The 22045-nt window shown below is 43.9% G+C and overlaps 2 protein-coding genes across 3 annotated transcripts in view; one reads left to right on the plus strand and one right to left on the minus strand.

Moving 5' to 3' along the window:
• Positions 1-4094, minus strand: part of CHID1 (chitinase domain containing 1) — a 1258939-nt gene extending 1254845 nt beyond the window's left edge. The window contains exon 1 of the mRNA XM_073604841.1: positions 3951-4094. The gene's annotated coding sequence lies outside the window, so the exon portion shown is untranslated. The remainder of the gene's footprint in view (positions 1-3950) is intronic.
• SLC25A22 (solute carrier family 25 member 22) overlaps positions 1-22045 on the plus strand; it is a 186192-nt gene that overhangs the window by 23802 nt on the left and 140345 nt on the right. The window lies entirely within an intron of this gene.

The raw sequence follows: 22045 nt of genomic DNA on the forward strand, positions 1-22045 counted from the left end.
TTACAAGCTTTTTAGTAAAAGAAAATCACTCACATTTAAAATCTTATATAACTAGCCCATAACATGAAGATGGCATCAGGTATCAGGCATGGAGGAGCTCAGCTATGAGGAAAGATTAGAGGAACTGAATTTATTCTCTCTTGAGAAGAGGAGATTAAGGGGGGATATGATCAACATGTATAAATACATATAGTGAGCTTGGTGTTGAGTTATTCACTTTAGGATCAACACAGAGGACAAGGGGGCACTCTTTACATCTGGAGGAAAATAGATTTAATCTCCAGATACGGAAAGGTTTCTTCACAGTAAGACCTCATGCACACAGGGCATTTTTACACCTGCTTTTAGCAACAGCAGACGTTTTTTTTGCAGCTTAAAAACGCCTCTCCATGTTATTCTTTGTGTCCGTGCACACACACAGGCTTTTAGGAACTGTAAGTGGCACATGCATTTTTAAGCTATAAAAAAACCCAGGGCCAGCACGTTCTGAGGACCGACATTACAGCTGTAAAAATGTCTGATGCTGGTAAAAGCTGCTAAACGTGGCTTAACGCTGGATACAGCCGTGTTAAGCCTCGTCAAGTGTTTTTTTTTTTTCAACTTGTCAAAATCAATGATTCCCTATGAGAATCCATTGATTTGAATAGAAGTCGCACCACAAGTGGGATCATGATGAGCCGTCTTGCGGTGCGGCTTGTGTGCTGAGGATCTTGAAGGGGAAGCCTCGTAAAAATGGAAAACTGGCGTGGGGTCCCCCCAAAATCCATACTAGACCCTTATCCGAGCGCCCCCCCTCCTGGACCATACCAGGCGACATGCCCTCAACATGGGGGGGTGGGTGCCACCCCAAAGCACTATGTCCCCATGTTGATGGGAACAAGGGACTCTTCCTGACAACCCTGGCCGGTGGTTGTCGGGGTCTGCGGGCGGAGGGCTTATTGGAATCTGGAAGCCCCCTTTAACAAGGGGGCCCCCAGATACCGGCCCCTCACCCTAGGTGAATGAGTATGGTATACATTGCACCCCTACCTATTCACCCCCAAAAAAGTGTCAAAAATAAAAACAGTAAACAGGCTCTCTTTCCGATTTCTTCTCTCTCCACTGATGTCCCCTCCTGCCATCGATTCTTTTCTCTCCGCTGTCTTCTCACGACACTGGTTCTCCTCCCTCTGCTGTCTTCTCCCTCTGCCAGGTCTCCGCTGTCTTCACCCTCTGTTCTTCCTTCGATGTCCTCCCAACGTTCTCTCCCGCTGTAATGCTGGGTCCGTTGTGCGCCATTACTTATATAGCCATGGGGTGGGGCCACCCAGTGACATCATCCAGAGGCCCGCCCCTTGTGATGTCACCGCCCCATCATGCCCCAGGTGGTCACCGGGTGGTCCCACCCTATGGCTATATAAGTAATGCCGCACAGCGGACCCAGCATTACAGCGGGAGAGAGCGTCGGGAGAACATTGGAGGAAGAATGGAGAGAGGAGACCCAGCAGAGGGAGAAGACAGCGGAGAGAAGAGAACTGCTGGTGGGAGAAGAAATCGTAAGGAGAAGAGACGTCGGAGCTGCTTTAATAAATTACTTTATCAAACACCTGTGTACTGTTTTTTTATTTTTGACACTTTTTTTGGGTGAATAGATAGGGGTACAATGTACCCCATGCTCATTCACATAGGGTGGGGGGGGGCCGTGATCTGGGGGCCCCCTTGTTAGGTGGGCTTCAAGATTCTGATAAGCCCCCCACCCGCAGACCTAGACAACCACCGGCCAGGGTTGTTGGGAATAGATCCTTGTCCCCATCAACATGGGAACAAGGTGCTTTGGGGTGGGAGGCGCAGGGCTCCCTCTGCCACAAAGCACCCACCCCCCCATGTTGAGGGCATGTGGCCTGGTGTGGTCCCTTTCCTGGTCTGCCGGGCTGCATGCTCGGATAAGGGTCTGATATGGATTTTGGGGGGTTCCCCTTAAAATCCATACCAGACCTAAGGGTCTGGTACACTTTTGGGCAGGGACCCCGCGCCAGTTTCTTTTGTCCATTTTGGCGAGACTTCCCCTTCAAGATCCTCAGCGCACAAGCTGCACTGCAAGTCATTGATTTTGAATAGAGGCAGAGAAACGCTGCTAAAAGCTAGCACGGCTAAACGTGCATTAAAGCCAATGCAAAAAGCTACTAAAAGCACGTTTTTACAACCGCTGTTTCCTGGCAGTGGCTTTTCGGTTCGTTTTTTCTAACTTCCTGTGTTCATGAGGCCTAAGAGCTGTAAAAGTGTGAAATAGACTCCCTCCAGAGGTGGTTCTGGCCAGCTCAGTAGCTTGCTAAAATGTACCTAATATAACTGGATACTAACATTTATAGATAAATTTTATCCAGGGAATATCCGAATGCCTCTCGGGGATCAGGAAGGAATTTTTTCCCCTGCTGTAGAAAATTAGATCATGATTTGCTGGGGTTTTTCACCTTCCTCTGGATCAACTGTGGGTTTAGGATTGTGTATATGGGATTGTATGATATATTTGTTTTTTTTCTTTTTCCCTTTTATGGGTTGGGCTTGATAGACTTGTGTCTTTTTTCAACCTAACTATGTAACTATATATCACTCTGTAGAGATCTTCAGCTGTTTGGGATGGCTGCTACGTCACTGCCACTTCCTGTCCTGATGTCACATCCAGTTGCTGACCTGCATTTGATCTGATTCAAGCAGGTTTACGCTTGTATGAGAATGCAAATCCTGTTTGAAACACAAAATCCTGTCAACACAGGCTCCTAATGTCTAGCTGTATTTTCCTTATAATCAAATGGAAAGAGAGCATCAAATGTAATCATGGACATGAGGAGACAGTTTGTATTTAAATTGGACAACAATCCCCTGTCTTTAGGTAGTCTTTGACTGCCTTCATCAGTAAGACCCCTTTCACACTGGGGCGGTTTGCAGGCGGTATTGCGCTAAAAATACCGCCTGCAAACCGCCCCTAAACAGCCTCCGCTGTTTGTTCAGTGTGAAAGCCCGAGGGCTTTCACACTGAAGCGGTGCGCAGGCAGGACGGTAAAAAAAAGTCTTGCAAACCGCTTTTTTGGAGCGGTGAAGGAGCGGTGTATTCACCGCTCCTGCCCATTGAAATCAATGGGACAGCGCGGCTATACCGCGGCAATACCGCGGCTATAGCCGCGCTGTAGGAGGGATTTTAACCCTTTTTCGGCCGCCAGCGGGGGTTAAAACCGCACCGCTAGCGGCCGAATACCGCTGCAAGAACGACGGTACAGCAGCGCTAAAAATAAAGCTGTTGTACCGCCGACGCCCCCATTGCCCCAGTGTGAAAGGGGCCTAAGTGGGCACACCGGCAGTCAGGCAATACATTGGGAGTACTTCTAAGGCCCCTTTCACACTGGGGAGGTGTCGGCGGTAAAACTGCGTTATTTTTAGCGCTGCTTTACCGTTGTTTCAGCGGTATTCGGCCGCTAGCAGGGCAGTTTTACCCCCCCTGCTAGCAGCCGAGAAAGGGTTAAAACCACCGCAAAGCGCTATGCCTACGGTATAGCCGCGTTGCCCCATTGATTTCAATGGGCAGGAGCGGTGTGTACACCGCTCCAAAGTTGCTGCTAGCAGGACTATTTTTACCGTCCTGCCAGCGCACCGCTCCAGTGTGAAAGCCCTCTGGGCTTTCACATTGGAGACACAGCAGCAGCTCTTTCAGGGCGCTTTGCAGGCGCTATTTTTAGCTCTGTAGCGCCAGCAAAGCGCCCCAGTGTGAAAGGGGTCTAATAGCTGAATTAATGGTTTTGGGATCAAAAAGTAAGGCAAAATGATTCCTTGCATAATGTCATCACAGTTGGCAAGCCAAAGTGATTTTTCTGATCACCCGATACAAAAGGATTCTTATTTTACGAGCTTAATTATAACATAGAATATAATTGAAAATAATAAAAGCACTACATACCTATACGTCACAGTTCACTTACTTCTAATGAAAATGTTTCAGCTCATCTCATCATCTTAACATGTGACGCAATCCAATAAATCGAATGGTTTCGCACTCACAGTGACACTTTCACTCCTTCTAGTTTAGGTCATTAGAAATGTCTGTATCGGAAAAATACAAAAGCTGGCACTACAATGACAAATCCTGAGATTTTGATAGATCTAGGTGGCAAGACCCAACATACCTGTCCCACTACTTTTGGTGCCAATATGACCTCATCCTTGGAAAGACTCATGCAAAACTGTAGCTTATGTGAGCATGAGTCAAAAAAGTTAAAAAGAATCTGTTTGCTGTTATTAGTGCTGAATACATAACAATAATACAGTAAAATGTCCCATACAAGATGGTAATCAGTTAACCACTTGCTGTAGTATGTGCAGGGGCTCTAGTATGCGAAGGGGCTCTGCACCCTAGCTACTGTATGGTGTAGGGAGAATGTTTGAAGGCCCATTCGGACATACAGTATGCATTTTGGTAATGTCTGGTAAAAGGCAACAAACAGTAATGTGAGGCACTTTCTGCAGAACGTAGCAGCGCCATTAATTTTGAAAGCCACCCCAACACACAGTTACAGTAGATGGCAATGCACCTGCACTGCAGTGCACCACAACACATATACAGTACTGTGTTTTGTGATGCTCTGCGTTAAAAATTAGGTAATGTCATGTGCCTTTTAGGTCCGTTGCTGTGCGTTAGCCTGTTCATAATCAATAGGCTGCAACATGTTACTACACTTATGTTCACGCGACACAATGAACCATAAATGTGTGAATCCAGCCTTAGGGTAATCTGTCATAAGTCAACATTTCAGTTGTATTAAAACCAGGCGCAGTCAGTCAATTTGCATTTTCACAAATGATAGTCCTCACATTTCTCCTATGAAAGGTGTACTTTAAGGATCCATTTACATTTGTGCATTGCAGTACGCTGCAGTAAATCAAGTTTTTGCAATGCATGGCAATACCCAGCTGTATGTGTGGTGTATTATGGTGCCATCCATCGTGAATGGCACTTTAATACACTGTACAGTAGGGAACACTGAGCCCTGCTTTGTAAAAAAAAAAAAGAAAAAAAAAAGGTCTTTGTGCATTTTTCTTTTCATTCTTGGATCTTGGCAGCTCATTAGTAATGTGAGTATTTTTAATCCCTTGATTTAAAAAAAGCTCTTTTACGGTTTTATACTATGTGGACGTTTTCTTTGTTTTATATCCTTGATGACAACCTATTTCACCATATACATTGAGATGTACCCGGATTTTATGTGATTCATTAAAATGTTCCTGGATGCCTTGAAAAAGTATTCATACAACTTGACATTTTCCACATTTTGTCATGTTACAACCAAAAACGTAAATGTATTTTATTGGGATTTTATGTGATAGACTAACACAAAGTAACACATAATTGTGAAATGGAAGGAAAATGATAAATGGTTTTCAAAATGTTTTACAAATAAATATCTGAAAAGTATGGCGTGCATTTGTATTCAGCCCCCTTTACTCTTATACCCCTAATTAAAATCTAGTGGAACCAATTGCCTTCAGAAGTCACCTAATTAGTAAATAGAGTGCACCAGGGTGTAATTTAATCTCAGTATAAATACAGCTGTTCTATGTTGTCCTCAGAGGTATGTTAGAGAACCTTAGTGAACAAACAGCATCATGAAGGCCAAGGAACACACCAGACAGGTCAGGGATAAAGTTGTAGAGAAGTTTAAAGTAGGGTTAGGTTATAAAAATAAAAAACAAGCTTTGAACATCTAATGGAGCACTGTTCAATCCATCATCCGAAAATGGAAAGAGTATGGCACAACTGCAAACCTACCAAGACATGGCCATCCACCTAAACTGACAGGCCGGGCAAGCAGAGCATTCATCAGAGAAGCAGCCAAGAGGCCCATGGTAACTCTGGAGGAGCTACAGAGATCCACAGCTCAGGTGGGAGAATCTGTCCACAGGACAGCTATTAGTTGTGCACTCCACAAATCTGGCCTTTATGGAAGAGTGGCAAGAAGAAAGCCATTGTTGAAACAAAGCCATAAGAAGTCCCGTTTGCAGTTTGTGAGAAGCCATGTGGCGGACACAGCAAAACATGTGGAAGAAGGTGGATGAGATCAAAATTGAACTTTTTGGCCTAAAAGCAAAATGCTATGTGTGGCAGAAAACTAACAATGAACATCACCCTGTCCACACCATTCCCACAGTGAAACATAGTGGTGGCAGCATCATGTTGTGGGGATGCTTTTCTTCAGCAGGGACAGGGAAGCTGGTCAGAGTTGATGGGAAGAAGGATGGAGCCAAATACAGGGCAATCTTATAAGAAAACCTGTTAGAGTCTGCAAAAGACTTGAGACTGGGGTGGAGGTTCACCTTCTAGCAGGACAACAACCCTAAACATACAGCCAGAGCTACAATGGAACAGTTTAGATCAAAGCAAATTCATGTGTTTTAGAATGGCTCAGTCAAAGTTCAGACCAAAATCCAATTGAGATTCTGTGGCAAAACTTGAAATTGCTGTTCACAGACGCTCTTCATCCAATCTTGAGCTATTTTTAAAGAAGAATGGGCAGATATTTGCCCAATCTAGATGTACAAAGCTGGTAGAGACATACCCAAAAGGACTTGCAGCTGTAATTGCAGCAAAAAGTGGTTCTACAAAGTATTGAATCAGGGGGCTGAATACAAATGCACGCCTGAAAATATCTTTTCAGATATTTATTTGTAAAACATTTTAAAAATCATTTATCGTTTTCCTTCCACTTCACAATTATGTACCACTTTGTGTTGGTCTACCACATAAAAACCCAATAAAATATATTTGAGTTTTTAGCTGTAACATGACAAAATGTGGAAAATTTCAAAGGGTATGAATACTTTTTCAAGGCACTGTATGATTCCTAGATGCTTGATATATGAGGATACACTATACTAGGCACAATTGATGCTGTAATAGAGACCTTCAACTATGGTAAGAGTCCATCAACTACGGTAAGAGTCCATCTTACATTGGTGGTGGATCACGTGGTGGAATTGGATCACTATTGTTTCTATGACTGGAACCACTGTCACAATTGCACAAATTTTTTTTGGACTGTTTTGAATTACCACATATTCTCAGCACTTTATGTATAAATCCTACTATTAGCGCTGCATATTTTGTGTTTTAAGTTGTATTGCACAGTATGTCTGATTGTTTTTGCTAGCAGCTTTATTTGCCAGTGTGTTTTCCCCTTTTTTCTATAATGAATGAGTTGCCTTACCTCAACTTACATTAACAAGCTACGTAACAGGTGTTTACACACCAAAACTGTACACCAAAGGGTTAATCCAGTCTATTGCCTCGTACACACGATCGACTTCTCGTCGGAAAAAGATATGACGGCTTTTCCGACGGGATTCTGCTCAAGTTTGCCTTGCATACACACGGTCATGCAAAAGTTCGCTGAACTTACGACCGTCAAGAACGCGGTGAAGCACAACGTGCCCGAGAAAATGAAGTGCAATGCTTCCGAGCATGAGTCGAATTGTTTCCGAGCATGCATAGGAATTTTGCGCGTCGGAATTGCCACAGACAATCGCATTTTCGGATAGGAACTTTTCCCGACCAAAAAATTAAGAACATGCTCCCAATCTTTTGCTGGCTGGAATTCGTCCAGCAAAAGTCCGATGGAGCATACACACGGTCGCATTTTCCGATGAAAAACTCTCATCGGTCTTTTGCGGGCCAAAATTCCGATCGTGTGTACGCGGCATAAGAGTTGAAAAAATGAATACATTGTGGTGCCTTGCACTGTAAACAAAAAAAGGGGTCATGTGTGTTTTTCTGATACAACTCAATATTGGACCCTACGGGCTAAGACTGGAATGCCATTGAAGTTCATATAAAGGCAGGCGTCCCAATAGTTTTGGTAATATAGTGTATGTAGGAAAATAGTTTGGCTTTCTGGCTGAACTGCAGGCCCAGCTGCAAGACCTAGGACTCTTGCATACAGGCCTCCTGAGCCCTTTCAGCGTAATGCCTAGCGTATTTCCTCAGCCCAGGCAACCCAGGAGCAGTTTGCAACCTGTTATTAACATGGGCTGCTGTGCGCCACTGTATTCACGAGTACAGTATAGTATTTTTTTTTGCAAACCCTAAACGCTGCATTTTTGTTTACGATTTTACTGCCCTATACACGAGTACAGTGTACTGCACTTGGGCTGTCTGGGCTGAGGTAATTTGTCGGGCATTAGTACGCTGAATGGGCTCAGGCAGCCTGTGTGCAAGAGTCCCTAGGAAGCCACGTACACCTCTAGGTAGCTCATTACAGTACTGAATTGTAAGGAACAACTCTAAAAAATGGTTCTAACTAAATAACAAACAGTCACCCAGTTGTTGGGTACAAGGAGTGCCTATAAGGGCCCCACACCCTTAGCTGGTATACATTGTAGTGCGAAAGGTCAAGGGAAATCTGTTATGGGTCAGTGTCTCTGTAGTATTGGAACCAGACACAGCCAAGCAACTGGAATCCTCAGAAAGAGACCTGTAACTACAATATCTGATTCCAGATCCACCTTAAGAATTTACTATGAGTACTTTAAGTGAAAAATAGTGTGAAAAAAAGACATGTGGGTAGTGTTATTGTTTTGCGTCCCACACATATTAAGGTGTTAGCATATAATGTGCTGAACTTAGATTGACTGCAGAGTACATATGATGACACCTGATTCTGTACCATATCAAATTGTATGTGCTTTCACCTAATAAACAACTGATTATATTAATTCAGTTGTGTTTGCTATATGTAATTAGGTTATACTATTTAAATAATTCACTATGCTGTCTGCTCGTATCAGTGGATGTGCAAGATCAAACCAGTGTGTGAAGCAATCACCCTCACAATCAAGTAAGCAGTTTGATTGTATCTCAGTATATCTTCATACTCTTAAAAGATAGGAGAATATATCATTCCTGATGCAATTGATCCTATTTTCTGTATATTGATAGTTGCACTGTACTGAATGCTACAAGCACATTTTGGAATATCTGTGCACTTTATCTATACTTATCATATGGCTAAACCTCAGACACATAGGCAAATATATATATATATATAATAACTGAATAAATGGAACGGTGTTACTTACCAAAAGATGTGTTATTGTGTTCAACCAGTATAACAATTTCAGATACCCCTACCAGACAGCACAGCCAAGTTGGTGACATTGCCTTTCCCCATGCTTAGTCACTAACATGCTCCCAAGCTGTAATTAGTGAAGGAGAAGAAGCACATTAATGAAGTCATTAGTCTAATCTGTAAGCATGTTCAAATTGTTAATTGACAGTACATTGTATTGTGAAATTAGGGGTGAGGTACCTGTATATTTGCATGGTTTAGTAAAAGCAATAGGATACAGTGTACAGTGCAATACAGTTGAGACATCAAATTATGTTTTATAATATCTGCTAGGTTTTTCAGTTTTATAGTGGATCTCCTTTTTGTCCATTTGTGTATTGAACTGTGTATTTTAGATGCTGCTGGCAATCAGGTTATACATATTTTCTCACAATATTTTTATATTACACAATTTATGTACATATGTACTGTAAGTTTGCAAGACTGCATAGCTTTACATCTGCAATATATCTAACACAGCCTTTCTCAGTCAGGGGTTCCTGGAATCCTAAGGTTTCTCCAGAAGATGCTAGGTGTTCCAGGAACTGTCTCAAATTCATTTTTTGCCTGATGATTTGATGCCAGTGATGCCAGTTTTCTAGCTGTCTCTAAGGGGGCATTCTATCCAATGATCCCTAATGTAAGGGACAGTTTTCCATTTACTGTCCACCCATTTGAGGTATTCTTTCTCCCAATGTTCACTAATAAACAAGTTCTTCCCTTTGGCCACCAATGTAAGGGGCGGTCTTTCTCCCACTGTCCACCAGTAAAAGGGGAGTTCTTCCCTTGGACCACCAATGTAAGAGGCAGTCTTTCTCCCACTGTCCAAGAGTAAAAGAGGAGTTATTTCCGTTGACCACCAATGTAAGGAGGTTTCTTTCTACCACTGTCCACAGATATAAGGGTAGGTCTTCCTTTTGATCATCAATGTAAGGGGCATGCTTCCCGTTGACAACCAATGTAAGAGGCATTCTTTCTCCCACTTAGCACCAATGTAAGGGGCATTCTTATCCCCAAATGACCACCAATGTAAGAGACATTCTTTCTCCTACTATCCAGCAATAAAAAGGGAGTTCTTTTCATTGGCCACCAATGTATGAGGCATTCTTCTTCCCACAGACCACCAACATAAGCAGTATTCTACTTTCCAATGACCCCCAGTGTACATGGACATTCTTCCCACTGATTGTCAATGTAAGGAGCATTCCTCTCACTGAGCATCAATGTAAGGAGAATTCCTCCAACTGAGTATCAATGTAAGGGGCACATCACTGACCATCAATGTAAGGTGCATTCTCCCAACTGAACACCAATGTAAGGTGCATTCTTCCCACTGAATGTTTTTCCATAAACACTAATATAAGTGGGTCTTCTCCCACCCCACTGTCAACCAGTGTTAGGCAGCCCATTAACCGAAAATGATAATAATGCCGTTCACACTAATGCACAGTAAGCTGTGCATATAATAATATAATAATTAGCAAAATTATTTCAAGGATTGGTAAAACGTTTTGAGAGAAGTCTAACATGTTCTGAGGGGCTAAGGGTTACAAAAGAGAGCACAGGGATGAACTTGACAATGTGCTTCTACATAATCAAAGTCTAATGAGTAGCTGCAATAGAAATAAATAGCGTCCCCCGGATGGCTAGGCAGCATATCAGTGATGTATAAATTAGGCCTTGTTCTATGTGCAGAGACGTGCGTTTTCTGCACCTGTATCTGCAAGCTCACATAGAAAACGATTGTGAACAGGGCACATAGAAAACAATTGTTTCCTATGTGCCCTGTTCACACCACAACACTATTGTCATCTGCATTTTTTTGTACAGAAATTTGCAGCATGTATGCATTTTTCTGCACAGAAAAAATATGCACATGACACCAGCATTGTGGTGTGAACAGGACACATAGAAAACAATTGTTTTGTTTTTTTTTTTTAATATTTCTGCAGGGAAAAAATATGCACTCTATAAAAGTGTTTTGGTATGAACATGGCACATAGAAAACAATTGGTCCCTACATTAACAAAACGCACGCCTCAGCATGTATAGAGAGTCTCAACAAAATTCAAATATCTTGACAGGTAAAACACAGTGTTCGTATTTGTGTATTTAGAAGTTTGCCTAGATTTCTGCTTTAACATCTTTATAGTAGAATAGACTGTCAGACGTTTTTTTTTTTTTTTTAATAATCCTTCTGGTTGAGTGGATTGTACTCAAAACAATTTAAGGTTCAGATATAAATGCAGATTTTTTTTTTTTTTTTTTAGGCAAAAATCCTTTCACATAATTGTTTCCAGAGCTGAGGATATGTTCTGTTTGGTACATGACCCATATTGACGACACTGGAAGCTTTGATGTCACAAGCTCCCCCCTCCCCACCTGTGCTGCATCATGGTGGATCAGCTGGTCCAATCACAGAGCAGATTTACCTCTTACTGCTGGGATGTATATTTATATCTTCCCTGGGGAGCGGAGGTGTCAGAGAGGCGGCTCTCACACAATAAGTGATCTCCCAGCCCCGTCTTGGTGTGAGGTTGCGAAAAGAGTGATGTTAGTATTTCATACAGAAATTATAATCGAGTCCCATCAGCAGTCTCATGGTAATCAATCATAGTACCTTTCCAGCATTCATTAAATATTTCTATCCCATTCTGCCTTAACCTTCTCAATCCTATTGCATTTTTAACACGTTTTTCTGGGAATGGATGCTTTTGGGTATCGCTAACAGAGAAATGAGTCAGTTTCCATGGCAATATCTTCCAGCCACACAGTGAATGGAAAAACACTGCCATATGATGTATATTAGGCTAGTATGACAATGAGGAACTAGATATCAGAGACTCATGTAATACCTGCATGTGTCTCGAGCTTATCAAGAAACTCCGACATGGTAAAAAAAACTCATAAAAACATTATGGGCTCATGGAAACGGACATTAAAGGGGTTGTAAAGGTTCGTGTTTTTTTCACCTTAATGCATCCTAGCCCCCCCATTTTACTTACCTGAACCCCTTCATTCAGTCGGCGGGGATGCGCTGTCTCTCTCTCTCCGCGGCTCCCGGGTCTTGATTGGATAGATTGATAGCTGCGCAGCCATTGGCTCCCGCTGCTGTCAATTAAATCCAATGATGTGGGCGCCGGGGGGCGGGGCCGAGTCCTGCATTCGGCTTCTGGACGCCGAATGCTGGACTCGAGAGCGCGCCCGCAAGGTAATCCCCCGGGAGAGCGCTCCTCCTAGGGGTTATCTGATGCGGGGAGGAGCCGCCGGGGGACCCCAGAAGAGGAGGTTCGGCTGCACAGTGGAGGTAAGTATGATATGTTTGTTATTTAAAAAAAAATAAATGATTAAATTACAATCACTTTAAAACACAGCATTTAGATCCATGAATGGCTCTGCACGGTTGAGCTTGGGTATACATTGGTGCTCACATAAACACTCATATAGCAAACAGGCATTTGCAAAAAAAAAAACATTATTTTTATATGTTTTGTCCACGCCCACATGCTACATGAGTTGTAAAAAGAGGGGGTTGTATACATGATGCGGCAAAGTTATATCCCCTGTTGTGTTCAGCGAGCAGTACCGCGGCCCATCGAAATGAATCAGTGGGGTGGTGAAGGCTTTAAGGGTGAAAACTGGTGGTGATCAGGTGACATGTCACTTCTCAGCTGCCTATCAAACACCCTCTGAAAAGGGATTAATTGGGGATTGCTTTTCAGAGGGGAGGCAAAGACTGCTGCAAGTGTAAATGAGTCCTAAGTTAGAATTTTATTTTTATCTAAGAACTTCATCAAAATGTTCCAGATTACAACAAAGGCACCTTCAGAAATGTCAGTAATTGTAACGGCAAACTATAAACCTTTTTTATTCAACCTTTCCCACTATGAAACTATCCATATCTGATACCTGAAGGGTCGCTGGGGATCCTGTAAACTACTGCAGTAGCCTGCACTACATACAGTGATAGCCACCCTCTTCTTCTGGGTCCTGCTCGAGCTGCTTCCATTCTGCACACTGAACACAAGGGTCACCCACTGAGCACTGCTGCCATTCAAGGGTTACAAGACATTCTCTGATTGGATGATGGCAGATTGTGATGTCACCCACCCTTGCTTTCCACCTTGCCCAATCAGTGAACGCCTTGACCTGTTCAGTATGCAGAGAAGGACCCAGAAGATCACGGCTATCACTGTATGCAGCGCAGACTACTACAGTGGTTTTCAGGATCCCCAGCAGCCCTCCAGATTTCACATATGGATACCAACATTGTACCAAGCTGGCCCAATGTAAGTTGGTAATACAAATAATTCTGGGAGTTCCTCTTTAAGTAATATTCCACCTGCAGAGATCACATCCTTCAAGCATGTGTCTGTTCCAGTGGGTGTCTCCAGGATACATCCTGTTTGCTCAGACTCTACATGTACTATGAAGACATTCTCTGCGGTGTTCTGCAAAATGACAGAATACTTAAAGTGGAACTGCAACAAAAAAGTTGCAAACAAGCAGGTTTTTTAATTCAGAAGAGATTTACTGTGTCTCTCCTGCATTAAAGTTTTCTTACCTGCTTGTCCACGCTATACACTGCACTGCGCACATGCAGCTCCGTGTACGATTTCTGGTCTGCTGAGATGAATGAACTCCTGTCCATGTACAGGGGTGACATTGTCTTGGCTCGGCCAATCAAAACGGCAGAAGTGCGGCACCTGGAATAGACTGGCCAAATATGTCAGCGGTTGGTGAAGGAGGTCTGGGACACCGCAGCGCTGGAGTGAAGATGAGTATAGTTCCCATTTAAATTGTTTAAGTAATTTGAAAGCATACTGGGACTTTTCAGGCCTACATAGATGTATTCCACATATGCGTGGCATCAGAATGATCATGAAAGGCTGGTTGGTAAAGGCTTTCCTAAAGTGGAGCTCTACCCAAAAAGGTAAGCTCTGCTTGTCTGCCTCCCCCCCTCGCCCTCCGGTGCCACATTTGGCACCTTGTGGGGGGAGGGGGGAGTGGGTACCTGGTTTTGACAGGTACCCGCTCCCACTTCCTGCTGAGTTTGGCCTTCGCTGCAGCTGAACTATTGAGAAAGCGCAGCACAATTCACGCATGTGCAGTAGGAATCAGGCAAGGCTTCACTGCCAGATTCCCTTACCCAAGATGGGGGCGCCAGCACCCGAGAGCCAAATCAGCTTGGGCGAGGTCACTGCTGGATCCCTGGACAGGTAAGTGTTCTAATAGTAAAAGTCAGCAGCTACAGTATTTGTAGCCTCTGACTTTAAATGTTTTCGGTGGCGGGGCTGGAGCTCCGCTTTAAAACACTACAGCTCCGTTCACACTTGTGCCACTTCAAAGTTGTGCGATTTCCATTGCGACTTTATATTGCGACTTTTGGTGAAATTTTGGATGGGTGCGACTTGGGCTGTTGACTTTCACTGTTGCACAACCGTTGCATTGATAACATTAAGATGCCACTTTTGAGAGTTTACATTGCAGTCTTTGGCACTCAAGTCACATCAAATTAGTGCAGGAACCTTTTTAAAGTTGCTGCTGTGTCCAAAGTCGCATGATGAGTTGCACAAGTCTGAATGGAGCCTAGAACTTTTCCTAGGGATAAAAAGGAGGAAGCGTTTTCTTGTTTTATGCTTTAGCAACATGTATGATCATTCTAATAAAGGGAAAGGTTTTTGACAAGATAAGAGGTAAAAAAGTATAGGAAACGTATCATAGTTGGAGCAGACAGAATCTGGAGCAGCTGTGCACGGCCCCAGTCTTAGTAAATTCATTTCACTAGTGCTGGCCATAGACGATTTTTGAAATGTATTTTTTGGTTCAGCCAGCGATCCTCCATCTAAACCAGCAAGGTGGGGAATCCCCCCGCAGAGGCAGGCTATGGATTGTGACAGTATATTAGGCACTCTAGAATGACAGGAGCTGTCATGTATTTGGTATACAGAGAATGTGACAGAAATGTAATTTGTTGTTTTGTCACAGATGTGATATACATCGTTACATAGTTACATAGTATATATATGAAACATAAACAATATAAATCTGTATTATACAAACCATAGTACAACCACGACTTTAACACTGGGGTTGATTTACTAAAACTGCAGAGTGCAAAATCTGGTGCAGCTGTGCATGGCAGCCAATCAGCTTTTGACTTCAGCTTGTTCAATTAAGCTTTAACAATAAAACCTGGAAGCTGATTGGTTTCTATGCACAGCTGCACCAGATTTTGCACTCTCCAGTTTTAGTAAATCAACCCCAATGCTAGCCTGAAGGATGATCTAAAACTGCACACTCTGATCTGGCGCATATGGCAGTGATGGGGTTAACTACAAAGGAAGGTACAATGCTTTCCTACAGAGATATAATGAATGTTTCTCCTGACTATAAATCCCGCCTTGTTAGGGGTGTCATCAGCCAATCAGAAACCTATCCTTTAATCCTCCCCAATACCTCCCTAAAGTGGAAAGATCCAATAGGAATATAATCTACAACAGGACATTTTTTCTTTTTGTATGATTTAGCAAAGGGACCTTTCAGGGGAGAGTGTCCTGCAGATCATGAGAAACAGAGACTTCAAAGTAAACTAAAAATCCCAATAAAACCTTATTATAGGAGAGGACAGCAGGTCCTGATGGTCTCCGGGAAAAGAAGATCAGAGGAAGTTTATACATTGTAGGCTGCTGCAAGAACACAAAGATGAATAAAAGAGTCTTTGAAAGCTTTGCAATTCACATTTCAGCAGGCTTCCAGAATAGCGTGTCATGGTCAGATCAGGATAACACGCCTGTTTTATGTGATACTGAGCTCCCTAGAGTTCCATTCATCTCACAAACATAGAGGTCACCAAGATAAGACTACTGTGTGCTGCGTTGTATTGTCAAAAAGATTTTGTAGCATTGTACAATAAAAAGCTTTATTTAATTCCATCAGTTTTCTAATATACACAATATTGCCAAAAGTATTGGGACTCCTTTCTTTACACACATGAACTTTAATGGCATCCCAGTCTTATGCCCCGTACACACGGTCGGACATTGATCGGAAATTCCGACAACAAAATCCTAGGATTTTTTCAGACGGATGTTGGCTCAAACTTGTCTTGCATACACACGGTCACACAAAGTTGTTGGAAAATCCGATCGTTCTGAACGCGGTGACGTAAAACACGTACGTCGGGACTATAAACAGGGCAGTAGCCAATAGCTTTCATCTCTTTATTTATTCTGAGCATGCGTGGCACTTTGTGCGTCGGATTTGTGTACACACGATCGGAATTTCCGACAACGGATTTTGTTGTCGGAAAATTTCATAGCCTGCTCTCAAACTTTGTGTGTCGGAAATTCCTATGGAAAATGTGTGATGGAGCCCACACACGGTCGGAATTTCCGACAACAAGGTCCTATCACACATTTTCCCTCGGAAAATCCGACCGTGTGTACGGGGCATTAGTCCGTAGGGTTCAATATTGAGTTGGCCCACCCTTTGCAGCTATAAGAGCTTCAAGTCTTCTGGGAAGGCTGCCCACAAGGTTTAGGAGTGTGTCTATGGGAATGTTTGACCATTCTTCCAGAAGCGCATTTGTCAGGCATTGATGTGGACGAGAAGGCCTGGCTCACAGTCCACTCTAATTCATCCCAAAGGTGTTCTATGGGGTTCAGGTCAAGACTCTGTGCAGGCCAGTCAAGATCCTCCACCCCAAACTCGCTCATCCGTGTCTTTATGGACCTTGCTTTGTGCAGTGGTCCAAATCATTTGGTGTGGGGTTGTTTTTCAGGGGTTGGGTTTAGCCCCCTAGTTTCAGTGAAGGGAACTCTTAAGGCATCAGCATACCAAGACATTTCGGACAATGCCATGCTCCCAACTTTGTAGGAATAGTTTGGGGATGTCCCCTTCCTGTTCCAACATGACTGCGCACCGGTGAACAAACAAGGTTCATAAAGACACAGATGAGCGAGTTTGGGGTGAAAGAACATGACTGGCCTGCACAGAGTCCTGACCTCAACCCGATAGAACACCTTTGGGATGCATTAGAGCAGAGACAGCGAGCCAGGCCTTCTCCTCCAACATCAGTGCCTGACCTCACAAATGAGCTTCTAGAAGAATGGTCAAACATTCCCATAGACACACTCCTAAACCTTGTGGACAGCCTTCCCAGAAGAGTTGAAGCTCTTATAGCTGCAAAGGGTGGGCCAACTCAATATTGAACCCTATGGACTAAGACTGGGGTGTCATTAAAGTTCATGTGTGTGTAAAGGCAGGTGTCCCAATACTTTTGGCAATACAGTGTATATAACATGTGCTTTCATACTGCTTGTGATTTTTTTGTTGCATGCAATTCCACATGTTGCACATAGGGCAGCCCATTCATTTCAATGGGCTGCCCTATGCACTTTTGTCTCCCAAAAGAACCTCCTGCTCCTTTTTGGGGGACAAGCTTAGCACGATTTATAAACACGCATTTCGTAGCGACTGCCATGTAATTCTGTTGCATGACAATCACAGCAGAATCATGTACTATTAAGAATAATGGCACCCAAACACGTGTTGCGCGCTTTAGAGCTGTGGGTATTATCGCAGCGATTCTGCCTGCCATTTCAAAGTTTCTAAAGCCTGTGGGGTTGATTTACTAAAGGCAAATAGACTGTGCACTTTGCAAGTGCAGTTGCTCCAGAGCTTAGTGAATGAGCAGAAGCTCTGCTGACTTTCATAATCCAATCATGTGCAGGCAAAAAGGCTGTTTTTAAATTTTCCTGGCATGTGATTGGGTATTCTTTGCAAAGTGAAGCTTCACCTCATTTACTAAGCTCTGGAGCAATTGCACTTGCAGAGTGCAACTGCATTTTGCAAGGTGCACAGTCTATTTGCCTTTAGTAAATTAACCCCTAAGTTTCATACATTTTTTTATTGATTGTTTTTTTTAATCATCCCAAGTATTAAAGTGTAAACCCTTACATATACCCAGTGATGTGACTGTCCTCAGGTGATACATGGACATGAATCAAATCCTCCTACATAAGTTGTACCTGTTTATTTGAAGTATTCTCTTCTCTGCATCCGTTCAAAGTCCAGAATTTAGACAGTGTGTATGAACTGTGAGAAAAAGGGGGGTGGAGAGCTGAAGTTACACTCTGAAGAGCTCAGTAAGGAGCACTCTGAGAGCTGATTGGACAGCCCCCCATCCCCCTTACACAGCACACAGGAACAGAGCTGAGGCTGTCGATCAGCTGGAGGTCACTCCCCTGTCACCTTTTTTCTCTTAGTGTCAGGAAAACTTGTCAGAAGTGATTTTCTGATAGCAGAAAAACAAAGCAGCAGACAGAAATGACATGTGGGCACAACCATAATAACCCCATTAGCATTATCGCTCTGTGTGCCAGCAGGAAGATGGGAAAGAACTCCCTCTTACCAGCTCCGCCATAAGGGAACTATTTACACTCTTCTCTTTCACTGTTCCGGCAGGCAGATCAATGTGCCGGGGTCATATATACAGTATCTCACAAAAGTGAGTACACCCCTCACATTTTTGTAAATATTATTATTATATCTTTTCATGTGACAACACTGAAGAAATGACACTTTTCTACAATGTAAAGTAGTGAGTGTACAGCTTGTATAACAGTGTAAATTTGCTGTCCCCTCAAAATAACTCAACACACAGCCATTAATGTCTAAACCGCTGGCAACAAAAGTGAGTGACTATACCCATAAGTGAAAATGTCCAAATTGGGCCCAAAGTGTCAATATTTTGTGTGGCCACCATTATTTTTCAGCACTGCCTTAACCCTCTTGGCATGGAGTTCACTAGAGCTTCACAGGTTGTCACTGGAGTCCTCTTCCACTCCTCCATGATGACATCATGGAGCTGGTGGATGTTAGAGACCTTGCGCTCCTCCACTTTTTGTTTGAGGATGCCCCACAGATGCTCAATAGGGTTTAGGTCTGGAGACATGCTTGGCCAGTCCATCACCTTTACTCTCAGCTTCTTTAGCAAGGCAGTGGTCCTCTTGGAGGTGTGTTTGGGGTTGTTATGTTGGAATACTGCCAACATAAGGGAGGGGATCATGCTCTGCTTCAGTATGTCACAGTACATGTTGGCATTCATGGTTCCCTCAATAAACTGTACCTCCCCAGTGCTGGCAGCACTCATGCAGCCCCAGACCATGACACTCTAACCACCATGCTTGACTGTAGGCAAGACACACTTGTCTTTGTACTCCTCACCTGGTTGCCCCCACACTTGCTTGACACCATCTGAACCAATTAAGTTTATCTTGGTCTCATCAGACCACAGGACATGGTTCCAGTAATCCATGTCCTTAGTCTGCTTGTCTTCAGCAAACTGTTTGCGGGCTTTCTTCTTGGACAACAGCCATGCAGACCAATTTGATGCAGTGTGTGGCGTATGGTCTGAGCACTGACAGGCTGACCCCCTCACCCTTCAACCTCTGCAGCAATACTGGCAGCACTCATAGGTCTATTTCCCAAAGACAACCTCTGGATATGACACTGAGCATGTGCACTCAACTTCTTTGGTCGACCATGACGAGGCCTGTTCTGAGTGGAACCTGGTCTTGGCCACTGTGCTGCAGCTCAGTTTCAGGGTCTTGGCAATCTTCTTATAGCCTAGGTCATCTTTATGTAGAGCAACAATTCTTTTTTCAGATCCTCAGAGAATTCTTTGCCACAAGGTGCCATGTTGAACTTCCAGTGACCAGTATGAGAGAGTGAGGGAGATAACACCAAATTTAACACACCTGCTCCCCATTCACACCTGAGACCTTGTAACGCTAATGAGTCACATGACACTGGGGAGGGAAAATGGCTAATTGGGCCCAATTTGGACATTTTCACTAAGGGTGTACTCACTTTTGTTGCCAGCAGTTTAGACATTAATGGCTGTGTGTTGAGTTATTTTGAGGGGACAGCAAATTTACACTGTTATACAAGCTGTACACTCACTACTTTACATTGTAGCAAAGTGTCATTTCTTCAGTGTTGTCACATGAAAAGATAGAATAATAATAATATTTACAAAAATGTGAGGGGTGTACTCACTTTTGTGAGATACTGTATGTAGACACACCCGTGTTTGAGCTTTAGGCCCCTTTCACACTGAGGCGGTTTGCAGGCGGTATTGCGCTAAAAATACCGCCTGCAAACCGCCCTCTAAACAGCCTCCGCTGTTTGTTCAGTGTGAGCCCGAGGGCTTTCACACTGAAGCGGTGCGCTGGCAGGACGGTGAAAAAAGTCCTGCAAACCGCTTCTTTGGAGCGGTGAAGGAGCGTTGTATTCACCGCTCCTAAACCGCTCCTGCCCATTGAAATCAATGGGACAGCGCGGCTATACCGCGGCAATACCGCGGCTATAGCCGCGCTGTATGAGGGATTTTAACCCTTTTTCGGCCGCCAGCGGGGGTTAAAACCGCACCGCTAGTGGCCGAATACCGCTGCAAGAACGACGGTACAGCAGCGCTAAAAATAGCGCTGTTGTACCGCCGACGCCCCCACCACCCCAGTGTGAAAGGGGCCTTAGGGTGCACACATATGGCTTTACAACCACTTTAATATTGAATGAGAAGTGTCCTATGGTAACAACTGCTCTCTTAGTTGAAATCTTCAGTCCTCTGCCCCCAACCCCCATGCCTTCAAAGCTGTAATCTTCTGATGCTTCAGGGGTCAATACAAGCTGCTTGACCTGTCATAGTCACGTGTCCAAAGTGCTGAATATGCCCCCACTTTCCTTTTTTCTCTTTCATAGAAGCCATACTATTGGTTACCACAATAAAAAGCGCTCTATGGGGGCCAGACAGATGAATGGAAGGTTGGTCCCCTCCATTCATAGAGCGTTTTTCATTGATTGAAGCTATAGTACAGCTTCTATGAATGGAGGAGGGGCGGAAAGGGCACACCAACATGCGACCAGCAACCAGAGCTGGAATGGTTGAATTATGGCATCCCCTGTCCCTTTGCTTTATTATTAGCCAGTAAGGCTACTCAATAGATTTAAAGGCAGATAGAAAAGGACAGGGGGCAGGAGGAGAACGACCAAAGCATGACACTTTTTCCCTGACACCACTGGAGTGTTTTATCTCTCTTCCTGCCTACCATAGTCATTTAGCAGTGCCCCTCACTGTAACTATAGAAGGTTATTACATCTACCCATAGGGAGATACTAGAAGGTTTTCTTAGGGTACAACGGTCGTGAGAGTTGCATGGGGCTGCCATTGCTGCAGAGCTGCTGATAAGGCTGTACAGCCAGCCCTCCTCTACTGGGCCTGGGACCCATCAGTTGAAATGTGGGGCCTAGGCACCTACTACCTACTGAGCAGGAGAGATGACTATGCTTCTCCTCCTCTTTCTCCCTCCGGCTGCACCGCAGGGAGATTGGTTCTAGCACATGTGCCCCCTCCATTTGTTGTTTGGACCCCTCTGTGTGCCCCTTTCCCCGCATGGCTGCCAGCTTCCCTCCCCTCCTCTCCCGCTGGCAGCTGCTCTGGACACTTTGGGATGTTTCAGGATGGAGAGCAGGGGAAGGGACTGATAAATATGTCATTTACTGGCCCCTTCCTTTCCTGCATAAACACAGTGAGTGATCGGTACCAATCACTCCTGTGTCCATTCATCACTGAAGCATAGTAAACTGTGTTTACTATGCTTTGGTTTGTCAATGAGCAGGAAGCCTCAGAGTACTTCCTATTCATTCATCTGATAAATCTATGTCCTCATTTACTTTTGGCCTGGGGGTGGGGGGAGGGGTCCTGTCAGGTAGGCCGTACAGCAGCCCTGCATTGCTGGTCTGTTTAAAGCTCGACACTGAAAATTCACAGTGGGGCTGCGCTTGTTCTGCACGGGTCTCCTGCTCATTTATTCTAGGGGAGAGTCATTTTACTTACCCGATCTTCTGATCCCCCA

Source organism: Aquarana catesbeiana, linkage group LG11, assembly GCF_042186555.1.
Source record: "Aquarana catesbeiana isolate 2022-GZ linkage group LG11, ASM4218655v1, whole genome shotgun sequence".
NCBI lineage: Eukaryota > Metazoa > Chordata > Amphibia > Anura > Ranidae > Aquarana > Aquarana catesbeiana.